General features: G+C 45.7%; 1 long non-coding RNA gene and 1 pseudogene across 1 annotated transcript; one reads left to right on the top strand and one right to left on the bottom strand.

Moving 5' to 3' along the window:
• Positions 1–149: 149 nt before the first annotated feature.
• Positions 150–7,415, top strand: LOC133067436 (uncharacterized). The gene is made up of 3 exons (XR_009695249.1): positions 150–184; positions 6,004–6,123; positions 7,253–7,415. It is a non-coding gene; the product is annotated as an uncharacterized LOC133067436 (long non-coding RNA).
• A 4,869-nt stretch (positions 7,416–12,284) lies between these two features.
• Positions 12,285–12,405, bottom strand: LOC133067548 (small nucleolar RNA SNORA70; annotated as a pseudogene).
• Positions 12,406–24,603: the final 12,198 nt, after the last annotated feature.

Raw genomic sequence — 24,603 nt, 5'->3', positions numbered from 1 at the left:
CCGAGTTTAATAGTCTCCATAGCCTTATTGCATCGTATATGCAAATGAGGGGAACCATGGGAAATTGGCCCTCGGCCTGCCCGACCTCGGCGCGCCTAGCGGACTGCGCCGGCAGACAAGCTCGGTCACGTGGTGCGCGTTGCTCACGCGCCTCTTGCGCTCCAGCCCGACTGAATGCCCAAGGGTAGGTCGCAGCGCTGGGCGGAGGGGAACGCGGCAGCGCGGTGATCCCCGCAACTACTCGTGGCGGGAGTGCCTCGCGAGAATGCTTTATTGGGACGAGAGGTCTTGGTGCCAAAGAGATCCCCCCAGAAGTGCGGTCCGGGACTCCGAACCGTTTGCGAACCGATGGTCGCGTTGGGACTAGTGACCCCGCGAGTGCTGGAGCCACCGACAGAGAACCGGCAAGGACTGGGCGCGGGAAGCTGTGTGCTGCGCGGCTCGGGTTGGGCGCCAGCTCAGGAAGGATCCGAGTGCGCCGCTGCTTGCCTGGGTGCTCTCAGGACCAGCGCGCCGCACTTGAAGCCGAGGGAAAGAGGGATTGCGGGGAGGGGTCCTCTTTGGGGTCCAGGCTTTGCATAGAGTGGCTCGAGGGTGGTGGCGGTCTGGGAAATATCACCACCCTTTGATCCAGTCCTGGACCCGGCACTGAATCTAATTGATCAGTCCCACCCCCACCCCCCGCCAGTTTGTAGGTTAGAAAACTGATTCTCTAGTTGGTTACATTATCAAGGCCAATATTATCCTGCCAGTGGTGAGAGAACTGGGGATTTGGATGCAAATCTGGTTTCAAAGACGGATCTTTTCCTCTTCACTGTGTAACTCAAGAGAAAATATTCGGGACCAGGAGTGTAGTCTGCCCTTTTCCTCTTAAACGATGCTCCCAAGGCCTTATCGGCTCAGGTTTTCCTTCCTGCCTTCATTTCCACCAAATATTGAGTATCCATGACGTGAGCACCGGGGCTGCAGGGGGGCATGATGCTTCCGTTTCAGCCTGGGGAGAGCATTTTTCGTGCTGAGACAGATGGGAAAGAATATGCGGGGATACAGTGTGGCTGGGGATGGAGGCCACGTGAGTGGGTGGGCAGGAGGGAGGTGATAGTCGAGCTGTCACTTGATGATAGGGATGCAGCCGTGAGCGGACAGGACGCAGAGTCCAAGCAGAGGAACACTCGAGTCACCTGAGTCGGTTTACCCATCTGGGCCAGTCCTCCAGAGGAGGCCACTGTGGAGGTGTCAATAGTTGGTGCTCCACGTGGAGCTCTGGCAACGCACTGTGAGCCTGACTCAGCTCCAGCCGGGAGCGCCTGGCCTGGCCTCTGGGGACTTCGGAGACCCTCCCCCCCACCAAGTGTTCGGTGAAATGGGAATCAGGTGCCGGCAGCCCAACTTCTCATCTGACCTCTCTCTAAATAAGCAGTAAGCAAACAGAAACCTCAGAATGCTAATATGGCCTTTATTGAGTGAAAAGAGCTAATTTGGGCAATGATGTTTCCTTCAGACTTACAAATGGGAATTGCAAATAACCAAAAAGCGTGTTAGCATTGATGGGAGATGATGCTAATCTTCAATTAGCAGCCACGTTTTTCTTCATTTATTTAGAGTGAGAGCCTTTTGGACACAGTCGATGCACACACGTGTCACGGTGACAGGTACCTCTCATGGGTTCATAACTGCCTTATTGCGGAAACCAGCAGGAGATGGACCAGGCTGATGGACCAAGTTGTTCACTGTTTCTGGCTTTATGAGCTTGTGTTATTTTGAGCCAGAGGTGGGTTTTTGTTTGTTCTGTTTGTTTTTTCTTGTTGAGCAGCTGTGGTACAGAGGACAGAGATCTGAATTTTAGTTCCCATTCCTCCCTGAACCTGTCTTGGCGATCTTGGCCAACTTTCTGGACCTACCTCTCTAATTCAGTTTTAACTTCTGCCAAGTGAGGAAAGTGCTCTAGAGACTAACATTTCTGTCTGCTTTTACCTGCTGTGGTTTTTGTAACCAGGCGATTGAAGAATTTTTCAAGACTAATTGGCAAGATGTTAAAATTCAACACTAGTTTTGATTTCTGTTTTAGGGGCATGGAAGATCCTGGAAACAGTCCACAGGGGCTCATGTGGATCTAGGGTCTGGGACCTGCTGAACCAGAAACCAGTTGCCCCTGCTCTGGCCAGGAAGGCCCAGCAAGGAAAGAGAGGGAGGGTGGGGGAGGGTGAGAGGTTTCCCCTCTTTTCTTTAAGCTACTGTGGAGACTGTTTCTTAGACACACCCACACAAACTCACATCCACATTCACACCCACACTGACACACCCACACCCCACCTCTGTTCATTCCAGGCAAGAATACTGGAGTGGATTGCCATTCGGTTCTCCAGGGGATCTTCATTACCCAGAGATAAAACCCACATCTTCTGAATTGTAGGCCGATTCTTTACCATCTGAGCCACCAGTGGAATTTTTTGCTTTGTTTTTGTTTTTTCCTCCTTTACTGAGTTACTGTGGGCACTGTTTTTACCAAAAGTCTTCAAAATGGCAACCCACTCCAGTACTCTTGCCTGGAAAATCCCATGGACGGAGGAGCCTGGGAGGTTACAGTCCATGGGATCCCAAAGAGTCGGACACGACTGAGAGACTTCACTTTCAATCCTTTGGCTTTGAGTTACCAGAGGCCCTGATTCAAGTGTAGTTACATTACTTGGAAAGGACAGCATTGCATAGACTCATTAACTCCTGGTCACTCAGCTTGGCATGAGTCCTTGCCCTTTCAGGTCACCATAGGACCCTCTGATGTATTATTTTATTTTAATGTCTCTGAGAGATAAGCACAGGGAGTTTATATTCCTGTTTTGCTGATGGCAAAAACCTAGGTCTGGAGAGGTAAAGGGACGCAACTAGTCCACGACACTGGAATTTGCTCTCGGATCTCTTATTCCAAGGGCTAACTGCACCTATAAGGAATATGGGAATGCAGTTTGAAGGGTTCTAGGAAGCTCTCTCTCAAATCTCTTTCTTTGCTGCCTTAAATTCTGCCATTGACACATCATTATTTTGAGCTGTTGCTCTATATTTATATACACACACACACATTTTGGTTTGGCTGTGGTGGGTCTTCATTGCTTCGTGGGTTTTCTGTAGTTGCGGTGAGCAGGAGCTACTCTTCGTTGTGGTGGTGGGCTTCTTGTTGCGGGGGCTTCCTTTGTTGCTCTAGGCCTGTGGGCTTCAGTAGTTGTGCTGCATGGGGTTTAGTTGCTCCGTGGCATGTGGGATCTTCCCAGACCGAGGACTGAACCTGTGTCCTCTGCATTGGCAAGTGGATTCTTAGCCACTGGACCACCAGGGAAGCCCAAGCTGTTGCTAAGGCTTAAGGCTTAAGCTTAAGGCTTCACTGTGATTTTTGTAGGCTCTGAAAGAAGGTTCAAAAAGAATTGCCAAGTGCAAGTACAAAGTCAGCCAGCTTCTCTGTGTCTCTGTCAGATTCTCTATGTGTGGATACATATGGGGGGAAGAATGATACTTCCTCCAAATCCGCCCTGACATTACTCTCTCCTGGGTTATTCTGACAACAGCTGTGGAGCAGGGGGATAATGGCAATGGCTGTGAGCCAAGAAGGGTCATTGTGATGTCCTAGGAATGAACCTCAGCTCCCTCATCTCTAAAATGGAAGGAATGATTTCCCTGCTTGCTTTGCTGGGTTATGAGGTCCAGTGAGAAATCCCATTGTAAAGTGCTGTTTGAGAAAAGGTGGGAGTGTGTTCTGGTCAGACACCCATTTGAGCTCCAGGCAGTTAAATGCTTCCCTTACCTGGTGAGCGAGGCATTTGTACATAAGGAACAGACCTACAAAATATGAGCGCCAAGATGAACCATCACATTGTATTAATATTTTCACACCACTTAACTCTCATTAAAATGTACTTTGCTGAATTTAATATGTGATTTCAAATGACACAACATATTAAGTGCTTAATATACTAGAAATTATGAAACTATTATAGTTGATGCCATATGAAATAATTAGATTGAATTAAACTTTAGCAGCCAAGTAAAGGAAAGACTTCAACTTATAACATCTTAAAGTAGCTTAATCCACTGCTGTAATCCCCAAAATGAACATCCAGAAATTAGGATTTTTAAGTAAAAATGGAAACTTAATCTGTACTTACACCCAGCTCTTTCAGGCTTTGGTGATGAGAAGTATTGTTGCCTTTGGGAGATGAGAGACCCTGGGACCCATGCCAGGCCTCTTGCCCTGGGGCCTGGCTTGGGGGTGACTCAGGTGGCTGGAATAAGGCTTTCTGCTGAAGTGGCAGATGGGTCTTTGACCCTACTTAGCCAGTTAAGTTAAAAATAAAAACAAACCAGGACTTCCCTAGTGGTCCAGTGGTTAAGACTTCCCCTTCCGATGGCAGAGGGTGTGTGTCCGATCTCTGGCCAGGGAGTTAAGACCCCAGATGCCTCCTGGCCAAAACATAAAACAGAAGCAGTATTGTAACAAATTCAGTAAAGAGGTAAAAAAATTAAAAAAACAAAACAAAGCCACAAATCCACTTTACTGAACATTGATTGAGTGCTTCCTTTATGCCGGCAATTATGTGTTTTCTCATTTCATCCTCACAGTACACCCGTGGGATAAGCCACCATTTTCGGATGAGGAAACTGAGGCTCAGAAAGATTCAGTGAATCATGTGAGGCTTCACAGAATCCACAGTGTTTGCTCCTACATCCCATGCAACCTCCTCGTGATTGTGTGTTTGTGGGTGTATGTGTGGGTATGCACACTACTTCCCATTTCAGTATTGGCTCCCCGACCAAATGCATTAACCTGCTATCCAACAGTGACCCATGGCTTTATCACATTACAGTCACGGAGGGCAGGGTCCATGACTTGAGAGCCTCACTTTGAACAGGAAGGACACAGCCTGGCTAACTCACACACGAAGTTCTCTGTGAATATTAGCTGCATTCAAAAAGAATGAATTCAGGGCTTCCCTGGCTGTCCAACGGTTAACACGTCACTTCCACTTCTGTGGGGGCTGGTTCAATCCCTAGTTGAGGAACTAAGATCCTACATGCCCAAAGATACAGCCAAAAAAGTAAATAGAGAATGAATTCATTACCTCCTGAGTATCCTAACATTTACTTACATGTAGCTGTCATAAACAAGACAGCTTCTTAGAGAGGAAGGAATACTTCCTATTACAGGGAGTACCTAATTTTATAACCATTTAAGATAGTGGATCTCAATACTCATATCAGCATGAAAATACTGATCTAATCGGCTATTTGAAAAATGTAAAGTTGACTGTGGATATCTAAATATGTTAAAATTTATTGACCAGAAAAATGATTTTAATGGAAGCAGGAAAAGTTAACTCCAGCCAACAGATGTTTATAATTAACTGAAAATATGTATTTTCCATTAAGTATCAAGATTTAGCTGTGCCTCAGCTAAGAGGGAACCAGATAACAATGGCTTTAAAGTGACAGAGGTTAATTTCTCTGTTGCATAAAACAAGTTGTCTTTCAAGGTCTTGTCTGATGGCTCCTCTCTGTCACAGAGCCAGGTAAGTTCTTTTATCCTTTAAGGCAAAAGCTCATGGTCTAAGATGGCTGCAGGAGGTCCAAGTTCCAGGTGTCAGGAAGGCGGCAAAGAGTGCATTTTACTTCCTTGCATAAAATCTGCAACTAAGAAAGAGAAAGAGAATGACAATGAATGGGCAAAGAGCAGACACGGGCATATGACCTGGCACTCAGAGGCTGGTCAGTAGTTGTTACTTTTCCTTTCTGCAGTGGTTTCCCCGGTGGCTCAGACAGTAAAGAATCTGCCGACAATGCAGGAGACCTGGGTTTGATCCCTGGGTAGGAGGATCCCATGGAGAAGGGAATGGCAACCTACTCCAGTATTCTTGTCTGGAGAATTCCGTGGACAGAGGAGCCTGGCATCCTACAGTCCTTGGGGTCTCAGAGTTGGACGCAACTGATTGACTAACACTTTCACTTTCCTTTCTGCAGAGCATCAAGAAGGGGAAGGAAGTAATATTCACTAACAGCGTATGGGGTTCCTGGGATCATGCTGAACATTGCACCCGATGTCCTTCAGTGACCTTGTCCTGTGTAGGTGGCATACAGCAGGTCAGACAGGAGGGGATGCTGTGACTTGGGGTAGGACTCGACCCACATGTGGAGGTGGGAAGTTGAAGTGGGGGTGTTGGCACATTTGCCTAAGAAGCCCAGGGGCTTCTGGGAAGAAAGAGATTAAACCTCCAATACTTTTTCTCTGAGATTCAAGTTATTAAAAAAATTTCAGGATGGATCTGATGGTACCGGCCAAGGTCCAGTAGCAGGAAGGTTAACACTATGCCCTTAAATGATAATAAAATTGCTCTGAGTGTATAGAGTGGAGTAATTCAAAGGTTAAAAAGAGACCTTAATAGAAAAGTGGGCAAATGTCTTGAACAGGCACTTTACAAAATGGCAGCTCTAGATGATTCGTGTGAAAATGTGCTCAATGCCATCAGCCATTAAGGAAATGCAAAATAAACTACCTCACAATTAACCCTGGCAGGTCTGCTAATACCAAGTGCTGGTGAGGAGTAGAGCCATGGAGATGTGAGACTCTGTGGCTGGGCTAAGAAGAAATTGGTGTAGCCACTTTGGAAAACTCTCTACATCCCCTGTAAAATTGAAGATAGGGACTTTCCTGGTAGCCCAGTGGCTAAGACTCCATGCTCCCAGTGCAGGGGGCCCAGATTTGATCCCTGGTCAGGAAACTAGATCCCATATACTGTAACAAAGACCAAAGATCCCATATGCCACATCTAAGACCTGGCACAGCCAAATCAATTCAAAAAATAAATGAATAAAGTTGAAGATAAACTTATCCCGTGAGTCAGTTGATCCACTTCTAGTTACAAACCCTAAAGAAATTCATGCACACCTGCACCAAGTTACAGGTAAAAGAAAATTCAAAGCAGTGTAATTTGTAATGGCCTCCAAACTGGAAACAACTCGAGTGCCCATCAACAGCAGAATGGATAAATACATTGTGATCGACATACAACAGATGACCACACCGTAATGAAAATGAGTGAACCATAGTTACATCCAGTGTTAGGTTCAGTGGTATCTCCCCCATCTATATTCGTAGGTTAAAGCCCTAACCCCCATACTTCAGTGTGACTATATTTAATCACGTAGTCAATTAAGTTCAAATGAGGTCATATGGGCCAGCGTTCATCCAATACAGCTGATGTCCTTGTAGAACGAGGCTATCTGGACATAGACACGTACAGAGGGAAGACGAAATGAAGACAGAGGGAGAAGACAGCCATCTATCAATAAGCCAAGAAGAGATCTGGAACAGAGCCTTCCCTCACAGCCCTCAGAAGGAAGTAACCTTGCTGACAACTTGATCTCAGACTTCTAGCCTCTTCAGCTAGGAGAAAATAAATTTCTTTTGTTTAAGCCAGCCAGCCAGCCTGTAGTTTTTTGTTATGGGAGCCCTAATAAACAAATATACTTGGCAACATGGATGAATCTTGTGAACGTGATATTGAGTGAAAGAAGACAAGAATATATACAAAATTATATTAATACCATTTTAATGGAGTTCAAAATTAGGCAAAACTGTACTGTTTAGGAATACAAATATAGATTGTACAAAATGATAAGACAAGGAAGGGATTACTGTGAATGATAAGAACATGGAAAGGAACACATGAAGTCTTCTGGGATGGTGGTTAAAATATTTTGTTCTCTTGGGCACTGGTTAAAGTGTTCTTTCTAAAATTATTCACTGAATTGAAACTTTTGTTTATAATAAACTTCCCAGTGTTTTTTTTTTTATAATAAAATGTTGTAAAAGCAGGAAGGAGAAGGAGGTAGGAAGGAGGAGGGGGGAAGAGAGGGCAAGAAGAACCCATGGGCCGACATCTTACCAAGTGCATTTGCCTAAGGGTCTGTCACCACAGCTGTCTGTGAATGGAGAGTCTGAGGGTCAGGGGCTGCTTCTGAATTCATCACCAGAGCCTAGAATCTCACACCCTTCCCAAGAGGAGTCTTAGGAGCTTTGTAATCTAGGGAAAGCCACTGCACTTCTCTGAGGTTTGTTTCTTTTTCGGCCTCCCAGCACTGGGATGTGGGATCTTAGTTCCCAGGCAGGGACAGGGTCCACACCCCACATGGGAAGCATGGAGTCTTAACCACTGAACCACCAGGGAAGGCATCTGAGGTTTGTTTCTTCATCTTTAGGCTGCGGAAGCCTCACTAAAATGCTGTAAGGCTCTTCTCTTGCTAAGTCGGGTCTCTGCTCAGATGTCACCTCTTCTGGGAGGCCTTCCCTGACCACTTCTTGACAGTGGCACTTCCTTTTATTCTTTTCCCCTTTATTTTTCTTCATAGTACTTAATACTGATGATAGGTATATATCACTGAAATTATGTCAAATATTTGTTTCTTTGTTCACCAGGAGTATCTTTGTCTTGTTTATCACTGTATCCCCAGTGCCTAAAACAGTGTGTGGCACAGAATAGGTGCTCAGTAAGTATTTGCAGAATAACAAATACTAGCTAAGACAATGCTCTTAGTGCCTGCCCCATGACGCCGTCAATAAATGCTAGGCTCTGCTTCTCCTCCTTATCTGAGACTCTCACCCATGTTTCCTGGGGCTGGACTCAACCAGCTCCCTATCTCATTCCGGCCTCCTCTCCCACCAGTGACTGAGAAAAGACCCAAAACTCCTCTCCTGACTGTTAGCAACATTTCATCTTAGGTAACGTCAGAAACCTCGAATGCTCAGGGCTGGGGTCTCCTGTACTATGATACCTCATCCTGGGTCACCGCTTTCCCCTGAGCCCAGTGTGGTCCATTTCATCTGCCCCCTCCCCACGCCTCTTCTGCGGGTCCCAGCTGGAGGCGGGGGCTGGGCGGTGGGTTGACCTTCCCCTCCAAGGGGCTCAGCTGCCCCAGGATGACCAGGCTCTGAATACTGATCTCACTTGCGGTGTGTGGGTATTTTCCTCCGCCTATGGTTACTATTGTGGGCTCAGAGAGAGGCCTTGCAGACTCCCCATAAAGGCTTCTCTCATTCCTCCACCAGCATTAATTGCTCCCTCCTCCCTGTCCTGGGTACGTGGCATCTATATTTAGCACTTATTTCCTTCTGCCTTGTGTTAGAGTTAGTTGTATGCTTGCTTGCCTCCCTGTCCCCCTCCCCGGGCCATGAGCACCTCCCCAGGGCGTGGGGCCAGGCTTTGTTCATTATTGTGCTCTAGGCGCAGGGCACAACACCTGAGGTTCAACAGACAGTTTTTAAAAAGGGTCTCCTTTTGAAATAAGAGGTCATAAGATCTTAGGCTTAAGATGACATTCAACAACCTTCTTAGATACTTAACCATCTGAGACCACCGGGGAAGCCCTTCCTAGATATACCATCTCCCAACTTCCCCATTTAAAAGCTAATTAAGGCGTAGGAAAAGACAAAAACTCAGAACTCAGAACCTTTCAGAAAAAGTGGCAAATGATTGGCAGGAGCCTGGGAGGAATTTTCCCTAATGATGTGCTTGTGGGGCTGGGCACGATGGCACAGTTGGTGGCCAGTGAATGATTTTCAAAAAATTATTTATCTATTATTTTTTGGCTGCACTGGGTCTGTGTTGCTGTATGTAGGCTTTCTCTAGTTGCAGAGACGGGGGCTACTCTTGGTTGTGGTGCATGGGCTTCTCATTGCCGTGGCTTCTCTTGTTGCCGAGTTCGGGCTGTAGGCACACTGGGTCAATGGTTGCATTGCAGGGGCTTAGTTGCTCTGAGACATGTGGAATCTTCCTGGACCAGGAATCGAACCTTCATCCCCTGCATTGGAAGGTGGATTCTCATTCACTGGACTACTGCAGGAGTCCCCATACATGCTTTGCCCTCTAAACTGGCCTTGAACCTTCAGGCAGGAAGCACGCAGGGGGAATGTTTGACTCTCACTCCTTCTCTGGAGTTGTTCCAGCCAGAAAACTGGGTAACTCCTTCTCTCATGAAGGTATGGCTTCCTGAAGTGGTCACGTCTGTCCACCCTGGGCCCTCTTGTTAGCCCATGTCCATCTGGAAACCTAAGAGCAGGGAGTTGAATGGTACTGGCAAAGGGTCTGTCTGGAAGGCATGTTCACCTAATGTGCAACACCACAGGAGGAAAGGGTGAGTCTTTATTTTAGTTCAGTTCAGTCACTCAGTCATGTCTGACTCTTTGGGACCCCCTGGACTGCAGCACGCAGGCTTCCCTGTCCATCACCAACTCCTGGAGCTTACTCAAACTCATGTCCATCAAGTCGGTGGTGCCATCCAACCATCTCATCCTCTGTTGTTCCCTTCTCCTCCTGCCTTCAGTCTTTCCCAGCATCAGGGTCTTTTCCACTGAGTCAGTTCTTTGCATCAGGTGGCCAAAGTATTGGAACTTCAGCTTCAGCATCAGTCCTTCCAATGAATATTCAGGACTGATTTCCTTTAGGATGGACTGGATGGATCTCTTTGCAGTCCAAGGGACTCTCAAGAGTCTTCTCCAATACCACAGTTCAAAACCATCAATTCTTCAGCACTCATCTTTCTTTATGGTCCAGTTCTCATGTCCATACATGACTACTGGAAAAACCTTAGCTTTGACTAGACGGACCTTTGCCGGCAACGTAATGTCTCTGCTTTTTAATGTGTGTCTAGGTTGGTCATAGCTTTTCTTCCAAGGAGCAAGCATCTTTTAATTTCATGGCTGCAGTCACCATCTGCAGTGATTTTGGAGCCCAAGAAAAGAAAAGTCTCTCACTGTTTCCATTGTTTCCCCATCTATTTGCCATGAAGTGATGGGACCTGATGCCATGATCTTCATTTTCTGAATGTTGAGTTTTAAGCCAACTTTTTCACTCTCCTCTTTCACTTTAATCAAGAGGCTCTTTAGTTCTTCTTTGCTTTCTGCTGTAAGGGTGGTGTCATCTGCATATCTGAGGTTATTGATATTTCTCCCAACAGTCTTGATTCCAGCCTGTGCTTCATCCACCCTGGCATTTCTCATGATGTACTCTGCATATAAGTTAAATAAGCAGAGTGACAATATTCAGCCTTGACATACTCCTTTCCCGATTTGGAACCAGTCTGTTGTTCCATGTCTAGTTCTAACTGTTGCTTCTTGACCTGAATACAGATTTCTCAGGAGGCAGGTAAGGTGGTCTTGTATTCCCATCTCTTTAAGAATTTTCCACAGTTTGTTGTGATCCATACAGTCAAAGGCTTTGGTGTAGCCAAAGCAGAAGTAGATGTTTTTCTGGAACTCTCTTGCTTTTTCAATGGTCCAACGGATGTTGGCAGTTTGATCGCTGGTTCCTTGGCCTTTTCTAAATCCAGCTTGAACATCTGGAAGTTCTGGTTCGTGTACTGTTGAAGCCTGGCTTGGAGAATTTTGAGCTTTGCTTTGCCAGCATGTGAGATGAATGCAATTGTGTGGTAGTTGGAATATTTTTTGGCTTTATTTAGCTATATCTTATATACAGTATGTTTGTTTAGCTGTATTATATTATATATAATATGTATTATAAAATATTTTTATTTAGCTATATCTTATATACAGTAATATGGATGCATAGTAGTAATGAAATTGTATTAACTCAATTGCAGGCTCTTTGGCTTTTAGTAGAGGAGGATAATGCATTTATATTTATTCTGGCATTTGCTTTCATTTTCATGTTTGGGCTTTATTTTCTTTCTTTTTTGGGGGGTGGTTTATTTTCATGTTTTGATCTAAGCTTTCTCTTTTTTCTTGCCTTCTGTGATAGGTATGATTTATTTATTTTTATCTTCTGTGATTTGGACAGTATACTGCTTATTGTTTTAATTCTGCTGACATCTGCAAGGTTTTTTTTGGACAGGAAGGTAGGATTTACTGGTGGGCGTGAGTAAGGAAGAGAAGGCTCTCATGAATGCAGGGCCCACCATTTGTGCAGGGGCCACGATTAGGGATGTATTTGACCCCACAGCCATCCTGGGTGAGCTGCCATCATGTTTTCAGATTCATCCACATTAAACTTAGTAACTCCCCACTCCTTGAAGATGTGGCTCTTCTGGCGGCCAGGTAGCCCGAAGTTGGCCCTGCGGAGGGCCCCAATCACAGGCTGCTTGTTCTGCAGCGTGGTGTGGGTGGACGTTATGACTTGGCCAATGTGGATGCTGACCACTGTGCCCTTGGGCTTTCCAAAGGCACCTCGGCTACAAGCCTGGAGCCTAGGCTGGGGACAGCATGCCAGTCATGAATGTCCACTGGAAAGTGCTGTCCCCAGGGTTCCTTAAGGCAACGCCTACAGGCAACAGGCTGCATACACTGCGGAGGAGGCTGCTGTTTGCAACCATTGCACACCAGGCCTCCATGGTTGGCTTAATCGGCTGCAAACAAGATGGTTAAACATTTTACGGGACCCGTGTTTCTCCAACTCTCACATTCAAGAAAAATCTACAAGTTTTGTCTCTCTTACAATGTAAGAAGTTTTCCAGTTCCCTACTTCCACACCTTTCCATTAAAGGCTTAGTTATCGTATCTTTTTCAAAACTATGTGAGTCTTCTTTTTTCAAAAATTGGAATTTGTCATTCAGATTTTAACCATGTCTGTGACAATTATTTTTATTGAATTCTCTATGTTCAGGTGGTTACCATGTATGTTGTGTGTTCAGTCACTATGGCTGTATGCATTACCCCCCAAAATCTTAGTGGCTTAGAGCAATAATCATTTATTATCTCTTGTGTTTTCTGTGCATCAGGTATTTATTGACTAGTTTTTTTAAAACTTTATTGGATATTGGAGTATAATCAATTAAACAATCCTGTGATTAGAGCCGTCCAGCCATACACACGTTTGTGTGCATTCTTCCCCAGATTCCCTCCCCTCCAGCTGCCCTGTAACACTGAGTGGAGTTTCCTTCATCAGGAAGCTAGACAAGGTGTGACAGGGCTGCCTGGTCTCTCCACGAATATTGGAGGCCTCAGCTGGAAGACTTGAACGCTTGAGTCTCTAGCTTGGCCTTAATCTTCTGAATGTTGGTCCACTCGTCTTTGGTGCTGGGGGCCTGGCTGGGGCTGTTAACCAGAATGCCACACATAGCTCTTGTGTGGCCTGCTGCTGCTGCTAAGTCACTTCAGTCGTGTCCGACTCTGTGCGACCCCATAGACGGCAGCCCACCAGGCTCCCCCGTCCCTGGGATTCTCCAGGCAAGAACACTGGAGTGGGTTGCCATTTCCTTCTCCAATGCATGAAAGTGAAAAGTGAAAGTGAAGTCACTCAGTCGTGTCTGACTCTTCGGGACCCCATGGACTGCAGCCCACCAGGCTCCTCCGTCCATGGGATTTTCCAGGCAAGAGTACTGGAGTGGGGTGCCATTGCCTTCTCTGTGTGTAGCCTGCACTTCCTTGAAATGTAGAGGCTGAGTTCAAAGGGCAAGCATCTGCCTGCCATCTCACCCCCAGAGAGTCAGGTGGATGAATACTGTTTGATGACCTAACCTCAGAAATCACTCAGTGTCACTTCTGCTGCATCCCAGTGGTTGGGGCCGTTATAAAGATGCACCCAAATCGAATGGAAGTGTGTCAACATCACCACATAAGATGAACAAGTGGGATGCTCACATAAATACATACATACATGAACATATGCATATATACACACATTACATACATGTATATGTTCATGTGATTGTATTTGAAAAATATGAGCAGTTACACTGCATTTCCTTAAATTCCTGATTTCAATTTATGTATCAGTGGGTTGGAGTCTGTATGTAGTTGAGTAATTCTTTCAGGAAGATTGCATGAATGAATATTTGAAAGAATCCATAAAGTCTTAATGTGTAGCATGGAAACTGCCATCTTCCTTATTTTAAAAATTATGAAAGTAATACAGGTTCATTAGAAATAATTCAAACAGTGCAACATTCCACCCCACTAAAAAAAGCCCCCAAATAATGAAAATCCTTCATAGCGCTACCTTCCAGAGATAAACACTTGTCTGGCATATATTCCTATGGGCATTTCTATCTACATTGTAGCATATATTACTGTATCTGTGTTACTGTAAAATCAATTGTACCATACAAATTGGTTTTTAACTTGCTTCATAGCAAGGATTCCCTTTTTACTCCACTTTTAGGTGATCCATGAGTGTCTCCTCATGGGCAGCCTGGCCAGCTGGATCTGGTATATTCCTGTCTCAGGGTGTACGATACCTTCATCCTTCAATAGCAATCCAACTGTGTGCACTTTTCTTGGGTCACAACCTTTCACAATACAATGGATGAGTCCAGCCAGCAGCGGACATGTTTAGGGACCTGCACAAATTCAGTTCAGTGGTAATTCAATTGTCTTCCCTTCCCCACTGTGCAGGAAGCCAGTTTCTGTTTTTAGGAAGCCAGTTTTTATTCCATTTACACATTCATCTCAGTATTTCTCTAAATGTGCTTGTTCTGTACTTTCACCTTTGAACTGGTTATAGTATCTTCCTGAGCCCCTGGTTAATAATGGGTTAAAGAATACCTTTATATGCGTTCAGTTTGTTTCTGTATGAGTCATGATTGTAACTTAAAAATAATTATCTTTCTTGAAAAGCTGGGAAATGGTGTGTTCAGCATTATCTGTAACAACTTAGCTGTTGTTATGATGCCACTATGTCTTTCTCTTCCTCACCTTGCTTCAAATGCTACCTTCTAGGTCCATTCATGTTGCTGCAAATGGCATTATTTCATTCTTTTTAATGGCTGAGTCATATTCCACTGTATGTTTGTAGGACATCTTCTTTATCCATTTCTCTGTCAATAGACATTTAGATTATTTCCATGTCTTGGCTATTGTGAATAGTGCTGCTAGGGGTGAATGTATCTTCTCTATTATAGTTTTGTCTGAGTTTACACACAGAAGTGGGATTGCTAGGTCATATGGCAGCTCTAGTTTTAGTTTTCTGAGCATCCTCTGTACTATTTTCCATAGGGGCTGCACCAATTTACATTCCGACCAGCAGTGTAGGAGAGTTCCATTTTTCCCACATCCTCTCCAGTATTTGTTGTTTGTAGACTTTTTAATGATGGCTATTCTGGCCAGTGTGAAGTGGTACCCCATTGTAGTTTTGATTTGCATTTCTCTGATACTTAGCGATGCTGAGCCTCTTTTCATGGGCCTGTTGACCTGTGTATTTTCTTTGGAGAAACATCTGTTTTGGTCCTCTGCCCATTTTTGGACTAGATTGTTTTTCTGTTATTGATGTTGGATATGATGCTACTATGGACAATAGAATGCAAATATACAATATGATTAAAACTGCATTTAATGTTCATAAGAATAGAAGACTGGAAAAAATATGCCAGAGTATATTAGATTGCTTGGTATTTTTCTTTATCATATTTTCCACAAAACTTTACATATGATTACCTTTGTTACAGAAGTCCAGTGAGGCTCCGGTTTGATCCTCTGTTTTATTGATGGAGTAATGATTGTTTTTGGATCATCAGGGGCTGGAAGAAAGGGTATCCTGTTCTCTGCACAGCTATTTGAGTCAGCATTGAGTTCTACTGGGGAGTGAGAAGGGCATATGATAAAAACAATAATACAGTAATGAGTATGTATACTGTTACAGGAATCGCACTAAGCAGTATGTAATTTAACCTCACAACAGCAGTGTCTAATTTAATCAACAGTACCTGTACTGATGGGTACTCAGTATTTCCATCTTACAGATGAGGAACTGAGCGAGTTAGGAAACAGAAGCTTAGGTAACTTGCCTAACTGTATGTGGTGAAGCAGGAATTAAAACTCAAAAGTTGAACTTGCTACCCTGCATCCTGTGAGAAACAGCTGGAAAGGAAATCCTGGGATCCCCTTTTGAAAACTCACCCCTACTACTGAATCCAGGCTCTCCAAATCAGTCATCTGGGAAACATTTCCTGAACCTCCTCTGGGCCCCAGGGCCTGAGCTTGAGACATGGCTGAGAGTTCCAGTAACTCCTGAGCTCGGGTAGCTGGGGGGTGGGGGGTGGAAAGGAAGCAGGAAGGGAGCATCCCGCGGGAGTGCCAAGGAAGGGGTGCTTCCAGGAGGAGGTGACAGCCAGCTTGAGTCTGGAAGGAGGGCAGAGCCTGCCTGGTAAAGGGGGCATTCCTGACAGAATGGCCAGGGCAGAGATGTAACAAATACATACCAGAGAAGCACAGTAAAGACACCCATTCTAGGAACTTCCCTGGTGGTCCACATTCCCAATGCAGGGAGCCTGGGTTTGACCCCTAGTCAGGGAACTATATCCCACACGCTGCAACTAAGAGTTTGCATGCCACGAGTAAAGATCCCTTGTGCCGCAACGAAGATAGAAGATCCCATGTGCTGCAGCTAAGACCCAGTGCAACCAAATAAATAAAAAATAAATATTAAAAAAGATACACATTCTAGCACTGCTGTCCCCTACCTCCAGCACCCCTCCCTGGTTACAGAAAGCCATTTTGTCCAGTGGAAAGGTGGGCATCTGAACATGCCAATCAGAGCCCGTTTTTCTTTAGGATGTTTGGATTTGGGTCAGCTCACCCCTCCTCGAGGGCTAAGGGTGTAAGCTGCAGCCTGGAACAGGTTGAGGTGGTGAAGTGCAGAGGGCATCTGGAGAGCGGGACCAGGCTCTCTCAGGTCTGAGCGAGGCCTACGCGTCCCTACAGTCCAGCCGTCCCGCCAGCATGGGATCCCATGCCACATGCCAGGTCATCTTAATCCCGGTCTCGTTTCTTTTAGATGGTCCACATTGGGTCTCTGTCACCTGTAATGAAAGATCCTTCCCTGACAGTCTCCAAGTCAGACTGAGGATAGGGTTATTCTAGCTGACTCAGCAAGGTTGACCTATAGATCAGGAAGCCAATGATTCATTTACTGGGAGAAATTCAACTGCTCCTTGGATCAGCCTTTCAAGTCATTACTGCTGCTGGCTCCTTCTGGAGAAAAAGCACCTGGATTGATTCCTGGAACCCTCCTGACGAGCAGGCCCCAGTGCCAGCGGTGATTTTTGCAGCTAGTGGCATCAGGCTAGGATTGTGCAGGAGTCAGCAAACAGTTGCTGTTGATGCTAGATAGTAACCATCTCAGGCTTGGTCACAATTATTCACTTCTGCAGCCCAAACAGCCAGAGACAACATATAAATGAATGAGCGCAGTCAGGTTCCAAAAAAGTTTTATTTATGGACACTGAAATTTGAATTTTATATAATGACCCTGTGTCTTGCTGTATCATTCTTCTTTTGATGATTTTCCTTTAAGAATGTAAGTGCCATTCTTAGCTCTCAGACCAAGCCAAAACAGGCAGCAAAGAGCCAGGTTTGACAAACTACTCTCCTAGGGCATGAGCCCTCATGCTAAGAAGATGTCCGTCAAGGAGACTGGGCAGTTGGGTCAGGCCAGGAGTACTGCTGGGACCACAGCCCAAGCTTCTTACACTGGAGTCCTCTTCTTTCCGGTCAGTCAGCACCCTCCTGTAGGCAAAGCGTAGGACCCGTAGGTGGGCTCAAGTGCCTAGAGATGATGACACCTCCAGCCTGGCTTCCCAGACTGCAGCCCCAGGTAACCTGGACGCAGCTGCTCCCAGTGTGTCTGTCCTGTCCCAGCCCCTATGAGAAGCAGGTCATTTAATTCATCCACGCCACCCTGAACAACCGAGGGACCTGGGTGGGCTGCCTGCCAGAGGCATGGCAGGGTAGTCAGTGACTTGGGGCCTGGCTTGAAAACAGAGGCTAGCTTTGGGGAGGGGTCTTAAAAGACCCAGAGGAAGCTGCAGCTCCTGGTGGGCTCCATAGCTGGAGGTTGGGTAGACTCAGGGGCTGGGGTAACTGCAAGTGGCCAAGTGCCAGCTGAAGTTATGGGGGAGCAGAGATTGTGAGTGAGGAAAGAGGCTGGGTAGGAAGAGATGCAGTGGGGGCCACAGAGACAGACAGACCCAGACTGGCAGAGTGACAGCAGCTGCATCCCAGAATTGCCCCCGTGCTGGCCGGGCCCAGCTTGACTAGCGGACTTCACAGTATCTTCACAGCCACCATCCTGCCTGTCCTGCAGTAAATCCCAACACTTTTCCTAGGTGATCCCAGCACATTGCTGATACGCTCCATCAAACCGAAAGCCGTGCCTGAGCACAGGCCATTTCTGGGGCAGGCTGGGCTCCTCCCTTGCACTCTGACTTGACGATTTTACTCTTAGAGGGAGCTTTCAACTTCAGGTTGGGGTCACCTTGCTGTCTTAATTTTCTGCAGGTTGGAATTTTGCCTCAGGCAGTAAAACCCATAGATGCATGACCTGGGCCTCACTACCCTCACCTCTTAAGTGGCCCTCCTGCAGCCTGTTCCATTAGGACAGCGTTGGACTTTATCTGAGTACTGTGCTCCTGAAAGGCAACTGTGGTTAAGAAATTCCCGCACCTCTTTAAGTTCTGGGGAAACAGGGCTACTTTGCTCACACATGGTCCAAGAAAACAACCCATCTACACCTCTTGCTATTCCCACGAGACAGGCTGATGACTTCCTGGTTTCCCTGACTCTCTAAAACCTCAGGCCCCTTCCTTTTTTTTGAGAGGGTTCTCATGAATGCAACAGCCTAAATAAAATCTCCATCATTGCCCGGTGCCTTTTGCTTAAAAGATGTCGAGAAGTTGTTGTAAGCATCTATTGGGTGGGGCATCTGGAGTCCCAGGTTCCAGTCCTGGTTCACCCAGGCCTGGCTTCCCCTTCTGCCAGGTTCCAGTCTTCTTTGGGGGCTCTCTAAGGGCCCCTTACTTTGAGGATGTGAGTGGCAGCCCAGCCCCTGTAGGGGGAGGCGGGGCCTGCAGAGCAGCTGTGATATTTGCACGCGGCCACTAGAGGGCGGCGGCTCCGCGGAAGAAGGCCGTGGGCGCTGCACCCGCTCGCTGCTGCAAAGGCTTGAAAATGTGCTTTGGAAGGGGGACGCCAGGCAGCGTCTTCAGCCCTTAAGTGCTTTTCCATGCTACACGCCGCTGCACTCCAGGCACTTCTTTTTTTGCTCCTGCCTCCAGAGAGTCCTCCGCCGCCTATGTCAGTCGGAAGACTCGAGTGAACTGCAGGGGGCCCAAAAGCCATTCTCGAGCCTCTGGACGTCCAGTGTTTGCCTGGGGACCGTGACCCTTGCCTTTCTGCGGCGCTCTGGCCCTCTTCTCTACTCCAGACAAGTTGAAGAATCCCTCAGGCTGCAGGGAAATCGGGAGGAGAGGCAGAAGGGAGGAGCCTGAAGAGCACTGCTTTGCGGGCTGCACTTAACCAGCCACAGCCATCAGCCACTTGGAGCATCACAATGTCCCCTTCACGTGGGCAGGCAAGAGCTGTTACCCCATCCGAAGGGCGGGGAAACGCTCCCGCAGAGAAAAAGCCGTTAGCCCCTGGTCGTACAGCTAGTGGGTGGCAGAAGTAGGACAAGAACTCAGTTCTGCAGGCCTTAAACCCAAAGCTCATGGGGCGGCCAGGCACGGTTAGAAATGGTTCGTCACTTGATAAAATTAAACTGGGCCACACCAGCAGAAAGGGGCCCTGGACATCCCCTAAGATGTCCAAAAGGCTGTGAAACCAAAAGACTGTGGCTGAAAGGGCTCAAATTGTCAAATTTTAAGTACTGACTTGGTAAGACAATCACGTTTGCTTTTTCAACTGTATATGTCTACAGACAAAATTGAAAAACAAATATAAATACCAAAGCCAAATATAAATTAAAAGCAAATATAAAACAGCCCTACTATCCACAGTGGACTGTCTCTGTCTCTGGTGATTGGAATAGCAATAGTGGGAAGAGGGTTTTCATTTTCTCTGTATTGCTCAAATTATTCCTTACTCACATATATAAACTAGTAAGGAGAAGAATGGCCGAGTATTTCTGTTTGATAAAAAGTAATACCTCTTTATTAAAGAGTTAGTACAAAGAGTATGAAGAAATTAATCAGTGACCCCCCTTCTTCCCTAGAAGAGGGAAACACTGATTTCTTTCTTTCTAGTTGGTTTCTTTCTCTACAAAATGTGAACAACAGTATTAACTGTAGAGAAATGTTGTAAAGATTGAGGGACAGGATGTATATAATAGCTAATGTTCCAGAAGCGTTCCATATATATATAACAAAATTAGCACCACTGTATATATTTTTTATATGCTGCTGTTTTCACTTATAATGTTGCTTCATGAACAGTTTCTCATGTCAACTTTTCTTTTAAAATTATATTTTTAGTGATTGCACAAAATTTCATTGTATTTAAGTACAGCTTATTTAACCTATCCCCGACTGTTGAACCTTTAGATAGTTTCCAATTTTTGCTATTAAAATAACAGTGAGATTAACATCTTTAAACATCTCTCCTTGTCAGCATTTCTGATTACTTTCTTAGATGGATTTCTGGAGGTAGGATTACTGGGACAAAGGGTGCAAATATTTTTCAGGCTTTTGATTCAGGTTACCAGATTGCTTCCCAGAAAGATCTTGCCAATTTACACTCCCACCTGCAGTGTGTGAGAATGCCTGTCCCACGGCACACAAAGGAGGGATTTTTTGGGGATGGGTGAGATTTGATTATGTTGCTGGTCTGAGGAGAAGGAGCCCTGTAGTGAGGGAGGGTTTCAATTTCAGGAGAGAGAGGATGTCTAAAGGAGTGAGGTCACTGGGAGAGAGGGATGGGGTTTTGAAGCACATTTACAAGAATTATCTTGGATTTAAGACGGGACATCTCGTTCTCTGAGACAAGTAGAAAGAGGTGTGATTGGCTTTGGATATGTAGTCACTGTGAGTAGGTAAAGTGAGACACAGGAGAGCTAGTCTCTAGGAGTCCCCTTGGCTCAGTAAAGTAGGAGGCTGAGTCATTTATTCAAATGTGAAAGGTGAGGGCCAAGGAGGGCCAAGACTTGAGGTGGGGCTGAGGGATGCCTTATCCTTTTGCTTTTCATACTGTTCATGGGGTTCTCAAGGCAAGAATGCTGAAGTGGTTTGCCATTCCCTTCTCCAGTGGACCACATTCTGTCAGACCTCTCCACCATGACCCGGCCGTCCTGGGTGGCCCCACAGGGCATGGCTTAGTTTCACTGAGTTAGACAAGGCTGTGGTCCTGTGATCAGATTGGCTAGTTGTCTGTGATTGTGGTTTCACTGTGTCTGTCCTCTGATGCCCTCTTGCAATACCTACCGTCTTACTTGGGTTTCTCTTACCTTGGACGTGGGGTATCTCTTCACGGCTGCTCCATCAAAGCGCAGCCGCTGCTCCTTACCTTGGATGAGGGGTATCTCCTCAGGGTCCGCCCTCCTGACCTTGAATGTGGAGTAGCTCCTCTCAGCCCTCCTGCGCCCCGCAGCTGCCGCTCCTTGGACGTGGGGTTGCTCCTCTCGGCGGCCGCCCCTGACCTCGGGCGTGGGGTAGTTCCTCTCCGCCACGCTTTTGCGTGGTCTGTCGCAGCCGCCACGTAGGTGCCCAATATGCTACTGGAGATCAGTGGAGAACTAACTCCAGAAAGAATGAAGGGATGGAGCCAAAGCAAAAACAACACCCAGTTGTGGCTGTGACTGGTAATAGAAGCAAGGTCTGATGCTGTAAAGAGCAATATTGCATAGGAACCTGGAATGTTAGGTCCATGAATCAAGACAAATTGGAAGTGGACAAACAGGAGATGACAAGAGTGAACATTGACATTCTAGGAATCAGCGAACTAAGATGGACTGGAATGGGTGAATTTAACTCAGATGACCATTGCATCTACTACTGTGGGCAGGAATCCCTTAGAAGAAATGGAGTAGCCATGATGGTCAACAAAAGAGTCCAAAATGCAGTACTTGGATGCAATCTCAAAAATGACAGAATGATCTCTGTTCATGTCCAAGGCAAACCATTCAATATCACAGTAATCCAAGCCTATGCTCCAACCAGTAATGCTGAAGAAGCTGAAGTTGAACAGTTCTGTGAAGACCTACAAGACCTTTTAGAACTAATACCCAAATGTCCTTTTCATTATAGGAGACTGGAATGCAAAAGTAGGAAGTCAAGAAACACCTGGAGTAACAGGCAAATTTGGTCTTGGAGTACGGAATGAAACAGGGCAAAGGCTAATAGAGTTTTGCAAAGAGAATGCACTGGTCATAGCAAACACCATCTTCCAACAACACAACAGAAGATTACACATGGACATCACCAGATGGTCAACACTGAAATGAGATTGATTATATTCTTTGCAGCCAAAGATGGAGAAGCTCTATACAGTCAACAAAAACAAGACTGGGAGCTGACTGTGGCTCAGATCATGAACTCCTTATTGCCAAATTCAGACTTAAATTGAAGAAAGTAGGGAAAACCACTAGACCATTCAGGTATGACCTAAATAGAATCCCTTATGATTATACAGTGGAAGTGAGAAATAGATTTAAGGGACTAGATCTGATAGAGTGCCTGATGAACTATGGACGGAGGTTCATGACATGGTACAGGAGACAGGGATCAAGACCATCCCCACCGAAAAGAAATGCAAAAAAGCAAAATGGCTGTCTGAGGAGGCCTTACAAATAGCTGTGAAAAGAAGAGAAACAAAAAAGCAAAGGAGAAAAGGAAAGATATTCCCATTTGAATGCAGAGTTCCAAAGAATAGCAAGGAGAGATAAGAAAGCCTTCCTCAGCCATCAATGCAAAGAAATAGAGGAAAGCAACAGAACGGGAAAGACTAGAGATCTCTTCAAGAAAATTAGAGATACCAAGGGAACATTTCATGCAAAGATGGGCTCAATAAAGGACAGAAATGGTATGGACCTAACAGAAGCAGAAGATATTAAGAAGAGGTGGCAAGAATACACAGAAGAACTGGACAAAAAAGATCTTCATGACCCAGATAATCACGATGATGTGATCACTCAACTAGAGCCAGACATCCTGGAATGTGAAGTCAAGTGGGCCTTAGGAAGCATCACTATGAACAAAGCTAGTGGAGGTGATGGATTTCCAATTGAGCTATTTCAAATCCTGAAAGATGATGCTGTGAAAGTGCTGCACTCAATATGCCAGCAAAGTTGGAAAACTCAGCAGTGGCCACAGGACTGGAAAAGGTCAGTTTTCATTCCAATCCCAAAGAAAGGCAATCCCAATGAATGCTCAAACTACCACACAATTGCACTCATCTCACACGCTAGTAAAGTAGTGCTCAGAATTCTTCAAGCCAGGCTTCAGCAATACGTGAACCGTGAACTTCCAGATGTTCAAGCTGGTTTTAGAAAAGGCAGAGGAACCAGAGATCAAATTGCCAACATCAGCTGGATCACTGAAAAACCAAGAGAGTTCCAGAAAAACATCTACTTCTGCTTTGTTGACTATGCCAAAGCCTTTGAGTGTGTGGATCACAATAAACTGTGGAAAATTCTGAAAGATGGGAATACCAGACCACCTACCTGCCTCCTGAGAAATCTGTATGCAGGTCAGGAAGCAACAGTTAGAACTGGACATGGAACAACACACTGGTTCCAAATAGGAAAAGGAGTATGTCAAGGCTGTATATTGTTACCCTGCTTATTTAACTTATATGCAGAGTACATCATGAGAAACGCTGGGCTGGAAGAAGCACAAGCTGGAATCAAGATTGCTGGGAGAAATATCAATAACCTCAGATATGCAGATCACACCACCCTTATGGCAGCAAGTGAAGAGGAACTAAAAAGCCTCTTGATCAAAGTGAAAGAGGAGAGTGAAAAAGTTGGCTTAAAGCTCAACATTCAGAAAACTAAGATCATGGCATCTGGTCCCATCACTTCATGGGAAATAGATGGGGAGACAGTGGAAACAGTGTCAGACTTTATTTTTTTTGGGCTCCAAAATCACTGCAGATGATGATTGCAGCCATGAAATTAAAAGATGCTTACTCCTTGGAAGGAAAGTTATGACCAACCTAGATAGCATATTAAAAAGCAGAGACATTACTCTGCCAACAAAGTTTCATCTAGTCAAGGCTATGGTTTTTCTAGTGGTCATGTATGGATGTGAGAGTTGGACTGTGAAGAAAGCTGAGTGCCGAAAAATTGATGCTTTTGAACTGTGATGTTGGCAAAGACTCTTGAGAGTCCCTTGGACTGCAAGGAGATCCAACCAGTCCATCCTAAAGGAGATCAGTCCTGGGTGTTCGTTGGAAGGACTGATGCTGAAGCTGAAACTCCAATATTTTGTCCACCTCGTGCGAGGAGTTGACTCATTGGAAAAGACCCTGATGCTGGGAGGGATTGGGGTCAGGAGGAGAAGGGGACGACAGAGGATGAGATGGCTGGATGGCATCACCGACTCAACGGGCATGAGTTTGAGTAAATTCCAGGAGTTGGTGATGGACAGGGAGGCCTGGCTGCTGCGATTCATGGGGCCGCAAAGAGTCAGACACGACTGAACAACTGAACTGAACTGAACTGATCCTTTTGCTTTCAGAGAGTAAACATGTTGACAGTCTGGTTGAAATGGATGACCTTGAGTTTGTGAGGGCACCATTCTTTAAAAAAATTTTTTTGCCACATTGTGTCTTTTTTGCTTGGTGCAGGCTTTTTCTAGTTGCAGTGAGTGTGAGTTACCCTTCATTGTGGTGCGTGGCCTTCTCAG

The sequence above is a fragment of the Dama dama genome, chromosome 12 (assembly GCF_033118175.1).
Source record: "Dama dama isolate Ldn47 chromosome 12, ASM3311817v1, whole genome shotgun sequence".
In the NCBI taxonomy this organism is placed as follows: Eukaryota; Metazoa; Chordata; class Mammalia; order Artiodactyla; family Cervidae; genus Dama; species Dama dama.
The sequence above is the reverse complement of the archived record's forward strand: the minus strand, read 5'-3'. Positions and strand labels throughout refer to the sequence as shown.